At 42.7% G+C, this 6,086-nt stretch overlaps 1 pseudogene; it reads left to right on the top strand.

The window, feature by feature from the left end:
- The first annotated feature begins 232 nt into the window (after positions 1–232).
- LOC110127670 (non-histone chromosomal protein HMG-17 pseudogene) lies at positions 233–494 on the top strand (annotated as a pseudogene).
- The last annotated feature ends 5,592 nt before the right edge of the window (positions 495–6,086 follow it).

Genomic DNA, 6,086 nt, shown 5'->3' with positions numbered 1-6,086 from the left:
CTGGTGAAGATTCCAGCTTCCCATACAGGGAACCCAGGTTTGATCCCTGGTTTGGGAACTAAGATCTCACTTGCCGGGGAACAACTAAACCCATGCACCTCAATAGAGAAGATTCCACACCACATGAAGAGCCAGCACAGAAGAAGAGGTGAGAGGGACCCCTGGACCGACCAATGCCCACGTACCCCTGCATACCTTGGTGCAGCACCTACGTCCCGCCACTGTCACCACCATGCCCAAGAGAAAGGCTGAAAGTAATGCTACAGGAGATTAAAGCCAAGGTGAAGGCTGGACCACAGAGAAGATCTGCAAGGTTATCTGCTCAACCTGTTCCTCCAAAGCCAGAACCCAAGCCTGCAAAGGAGGGAGAGAAGGGACCCAAAGGGAAAAGGAGGAAAGCTGATGCCAGTAGGGATGAGAATAACCCTGCAGAAGATGGAGTTGCCAAAACAGACCAGGCTCAGAAAGCTGAAGGTGCTGGAGATGCCAAGTGAAGTTTGTGTGTTTTTGTTAACTGTGTACTTCTGATGACTGTACAGCTGGAAATGCTATTTTTTATGAAGTTTTATAAAAATGCAGAATTTTTTTAAGCTATGTTGTTAGCACAAAGAACACTTCATTGTTGTTTTGGGAGGAGAGGAAGGATACATGTCACTAATGGAGCATCTCCAAAGCTGGGTTGACATGGGAGAAAAACATCTTTCCCGTCTAGCTTTGAAACACTTCTTGATTCCCAGGAAGGAGGGATTCTTTGATGTTGACACACATTAGCCACCTTGGCACAAACGCCTTGTGGTATGGAAAAGCTAAAGTTAGATTTTATGTCCTCTTCTCCTTCTCTACTTCAGCATAGACTTGACTCCCCTAATCCCAGAGACCTGTCAGAACCTGACCCCCCCAAAATTGGTTACCAGTATGTCAGGCAATTTGGACTTTCCAGCATCAGCACTGAGATGGCATTCTGTGGCTCCTCCTCGGATTGATACCACCCCCATTTTCATTCCCGTTTCCTGAAAGGCAGGGTCAGCTTGTGAAAAGCTGTCAAACAACACGCGAAATGTTAACAGTCAGCCCTCACTCTAAACTTGCCCTGTCCAGAGCATCGCATGAAGACTTCCCTGGGTTTTATAATGGCTTTCTGATTTTGGTGGTCCACTGAAAAAGGGAGTTTGACAGTTGTATACTGTTAACGATTGCCCATGGCCTGCCTGAAATACCATGATTGTTTATGAAAAGTATACTTAATAGAGCTAGATAGAATTTGGTTTGGGGAAGAAAAAGGCCCAGCGTAGACAAAAAAAAATTTTTCTTTTGTTTAAATCATCAAAATTCTCTTTCCTAATGCTGCAGTATCAATTAGTTGGGCAGATGAGAGGGAGGGCAGTTTGGCATGAGGAAGCTAACACCCTGCTTCGTAGCTTCTATAAATCTGGAGGACTCATCGTGATTGCATAAACTGACTTGCTGACACTGAGTTTCAATATAAGATACGGAGTAGTGATAAGAGGGTAAAAACGGAGGCGATTCAGTATTCTGTACATTGTTTATAGATTTTAACTCGGAGTGGAGATATGAAAGCGAAAGAGGAGAGTGAAAAGTTGGCTTAAAACTCAACATTCAGAAAACTAAGATCACAGCATCCAGTCGCATCACTTATGGCAAATAGATGGGTAAACAATGGAAACAATGGGAGACTTTATTTTGGGGGCTCCAAAATCACTGCAGATGGTTGACTGCAGCCATGAAAGTAAAAGACGCTTGCTCCTTAGAAGAAAAGCTTTGACCAACTTAGACAGCATATTATAAAGCAGAGACATTACTCTACCAACAAAGGTCCGTCTAGTCAAGGCTATGGTTTTTCCAGTGGTCATGTATGGATGTGAGAGTTGGACTATAAAGTAAAGCTGAGCACTGAAGAATTGATGCTTTTGCACCGTGGTGTTGGAGAAGACTCTTGAGAGTCCCTTGGACAGCAAGGAGGTCCAACCAGTCCATCCTAAAGGAGACCAGTCCTGAATACTCACTGGAAGGACTAATGCTGAAGCTGAAACTCCAGTACTTTGGCCACCTGATGTGAAAAACTGACCCACTAGAAAAGACCCTGATGCTGGGAAAGATTGAAGGTGGGAGGAGAAGGGGACGACAGAGGATGAAATGATTGGATGGCATCACCGACTTGATGGCATGAGTTTGAGTAAACTCCAGGAATTGGTGATGGACAGGGAGGCCTGGAGTGTTGCAGTCCATGGGGTGGCAGAGTCAGACAGGACTGAGCGACTGAACTGACTGACCAGAGATATGCCACTGGTCAGGATGAAGTTTGTGAGAAGCTATCAATAATGTAATGGTACAAATCACACTTCTGTTGTTAAACCAAGGGTCTCACTTGTGCAAGTATCAAAATAAGATAAATAAAAATATTAAATACACAGAAAAAGTACTTATTACTACCAGACGCCCACTCTGGCCCTACCATGAGGGTCTGGCTCCCCAAGAAATAAATGTCACCTGGTGTGAAGGGAGGTACCCCAGTTTCACTTAGAACCCAAACCACTGTCTTACATCCTGCCTGTTCACCCTGTCTTCTCCCTAGCCCAGGAGGGCCCACAGGCAAACACTGAATTATAATTTCAACCAATTTTTTTTAACAATTCCTATTCTATTTAATTCTATGGCTCTTGTTTCTTTTTCTTTCTCCTCCTCAGATGAAGACATATCCACACAATAAGCTCTAATTAGATTACTATTTTATAAAACGTAAAAATCCAAAAATCAGTGGCTTTGTGTCTTCAGAAAAAAAAAATAACGTACTGGAAGTTTCTAGAACTAGCTCTGACCACATCCCTCCACCAAGTGATGATTCACGAAATCATTCCATCTCTCTGAGGTCAGAACCAAACCCTCTACAAAGTCTATCCCAGCTCTGCATCATGAATTTAACCATTGCAACACTGTATAACGTTATTTAAGAACAAATATAAGTACTACATCTGAGGATTGCTTCATCCAATCAAAAGAACCCCTGGATCCAAGCGTGGCTTTATTCAGCACTTGGGGTTTTTTTGTTTGCTTGTTTGTTTCCCAAGGAACCATCTTACCTGAGTGAGAACCCGGGGTTCTTTTTTTTTGGGGGGGGTGGCTATGCCAAGTCTTTCTTACTCTTCACAGGCTTTCTCTAGCTGCAGTGCATGGGCTTTTCATTGTGATGGCTTCTCTTGTTGTGAAGCACGGGCTTAGGCATGCAAGCTTCAATAGTTCGTGGGCTCTAGAGCTCAAGCTTAGTAGTCATGGCAGACGGGCTTGGTCCACGGTATGTGGGCTCTTAGATCCCAGACCAGGATTCCAACCAGTGTCCTCTGCATTGCAAGGTAGATTCTTAACTACTAGGCCACCCGGGGAGCACCCCCCTCCCCTTATTCTTGTTCTTCATTTTGCTCTCAGGGCTTCCCAGGTGGCGAAAGTGATAAAGAACCCACCTGCCAATGCATGAGAGGTCAGAAGCACAGTTTCGATTCCTGGGTCAGGAAGACCCCCTGCAAGAGGGCATGGCCACCCACTCCAGTATTCTTGTCTGGAAAATCCCACGGACAGAGGAGCCTGGAGGGCCACAGTCCATAGGGGTGCAAAGAGTCACACACAACTGAAGTGACTTAGCATGCATGCATGTGTAAACTAGTATGTTTTTCTGAAACAACTAGCTTCCATCCTTCTCTACAATTAGAAATGTCTCAGATATTTAAGACAGTAAACTCCCACCAATACAGGGGGAGAAAAACTGCCTCTTTTGTTCCCCCTTTCCTCAGCACCTGACTCCATCAGTAGCTTCTTCTATTTGGGGCAGGATCTAGGAGTAGGGATGAAATCTTCACATAAATGATAAGGTCTGGAATTTGATCATCTTTTTTCTGTTTTTCTCCTTCTGGTGGCACTTGTTTCTGCTGTTATTCATTGTAAAAGTGGGAAGAATTCAAAGAATGGTGCTATTTTCAGTTACTAATTAATCCACTAAGAAACTTAAGAGCATTCTTCCCTTCTGAGAAAAGGAGGCCTTATACAGTTGACAAGAGTCTTTTATCTTTAAAGGTCCAAAGGCTAAATCATTGTCCATCTCCAATAGAGCTGCTGTACTTTTAAAGACTCACTAAAGGCTTCCCATGGAAGACTGCCCAAAGGGGAAGTCCAGTCACAGAGAAAAGTTAAGCTTGATGAATTCCAAATTTATCATTTCAAGTCATTAAGGGATAAGCCCTGGAACTGTCGCCACACTCGGGCCACAAAAGGGTGCCTCTCATCTGTTCCAACCAAATATACAAATATTATAGCCATGTAGCCAGAGAATTATCCATGTTTCTCTATGTGTTATTTACATCCTCTGAGCAACCGTACACAATCTCTCACCAGGTTTCTAAGCTAAAGTGTAGCTGACCACAATTTTAAATTGTCATCTCATGGTACAGCATTTGTGGTTAGGCAAGTGCATGTGGGTTCCACGCAGGAGTTATGTTTCCACAGACTTTATTTTTTTAATTAATTTGTTTATTTTTGACCGCACTGGGTCTTTGTGACTACATGAGGTCTTTCTCTAGTTGTGGCAAGCAGGGGCTACTCTCTTGTTGCTGAGCATGGGCTCTTGACATTCGGGTTTCAGTAGCTGGGGCGCACAGGTTTAGTTCCTCCGAGGCATGGCATGTGGGACCTTCCCAGACCAGGGATCGAACCTGTGTCCCCTGCTCTGACAGGCGGATTCTTCTCCACTGTGCTAGGGAAGTCCATGTTTCATAGACTTTAGATGCCCCACCAAAAGTAACTTATTTGAGAACCAAAGGGGATTTTAGTTTACTCCTGGGCCATGAAACTCCAGTCTTCCAGTCATTTAGACAAATCATACTCAATACAAATGTGGAGTAATACAAATAACCTTAAATTCATCAACTAATTCCAGAAATGAAAAAAAAAATCTCGAGTATTTTCATCTGTGGAACCCTAGACAGTGTTGACAGCATAGTAACAATAAACCAAAACAGTAAGAAAAAGGTAAAGTTCAGGAAATCTAAATTTTCAATGATTTTTTTTTTTTGTCTAAAAACAATTTTTAAAAACCAACAGCTGCAAAATAAGGCACAAGTATATATATATGTATATATATACATTAATATATATATATATGTATTAGTATATAATACTAACCATGTATATTTAAAAAGGCATAATTCATTGTGGAATAGCTCTGTAACATATTTAATTTGCGTATTTGCTCTTCAATGTATCTAAGTAATTATGGTGGTTTTTTAAAAACGTACAAATTCTTTGATTTACCCCTTTAAACGGTAGACCCTAATTCCCAACTCCTTGAGTGAGTGACTCTCCTCTAACAGAATATGGTGGAGGTGACCATGTGTTATTTTAAGACCATGGTTTAAAGGACATGTGGCTTCTGCCTCTTCCTCTTGGATCAGCCTCAGTGGGGGGAGTCAGTCTCCATGTTGCAATGACCCCCAAGCCCTGCAGAGGGTCCACGTGGTCAGAAACTGAGGCCTGCAGTCAAAGACCAGCACCAATTTGCCAGCCCTGGGAGCTTCCTTGGAAGGAGTCCTTCACACCCAATCCACCTTCAGATAACTCCAGCCTTGGTCAACATCTTTATCGTGACCTCAATGAGAGACCCTGGACTGAACCATTACCTAAGCTAGTCCTGGATCCTGACCCATGGAAAGTGAGTAAGATAACCTCTAAATTAAGCAGCTAAATTTAGGGTTAAGCTCTGTAACAATGGATAACTAATATAGAATATTTGAGCCATTTCTACGTAGACTTCTTTCACATATCTTCTGTCACTAACTCAAACCTTATTAATTTGCCCATTGTCAAACCCCTCTCAACAGAATATAAGCTGCGAGAAAGCAGAAAATGTCTATTTTGTGCTGTGCATTTACAGTGAAAAACAGTGCAGGGCACAGAGTGGGTACTCAACGTACACTTCTTGAGTGCCCAGTTCATTTGATGAGTTTGTCATACTCTCTAGCAGATGAAGAGTGCAAGATTAAAAAAGTATGTTTCCAACTGCTGTTTCATCAGTAGTAAACTAA

The sequence above is a fragment of the Odocoileus virginianus genome, chromosome 34, assembly GCF_023699985.2.
Source record: "Odocoileus virginianus isolate 20LAN1187 ecotype Illinois chromosome 34, Ovbor_1.2, whole genome shotgun sequence".
Classification (NCBI taxonomy): Eukaryota; Metazoa; Chordata; class Mammalia; order Artiodactyla; family Cervidae; genus Odocoileus; species Odocoileus virginianus.
The sequence above is the reverse complement of the archived record's forward strand: the minus strand, read 5'-3'. Positions and strand labels throughout refer to the sequence as shown.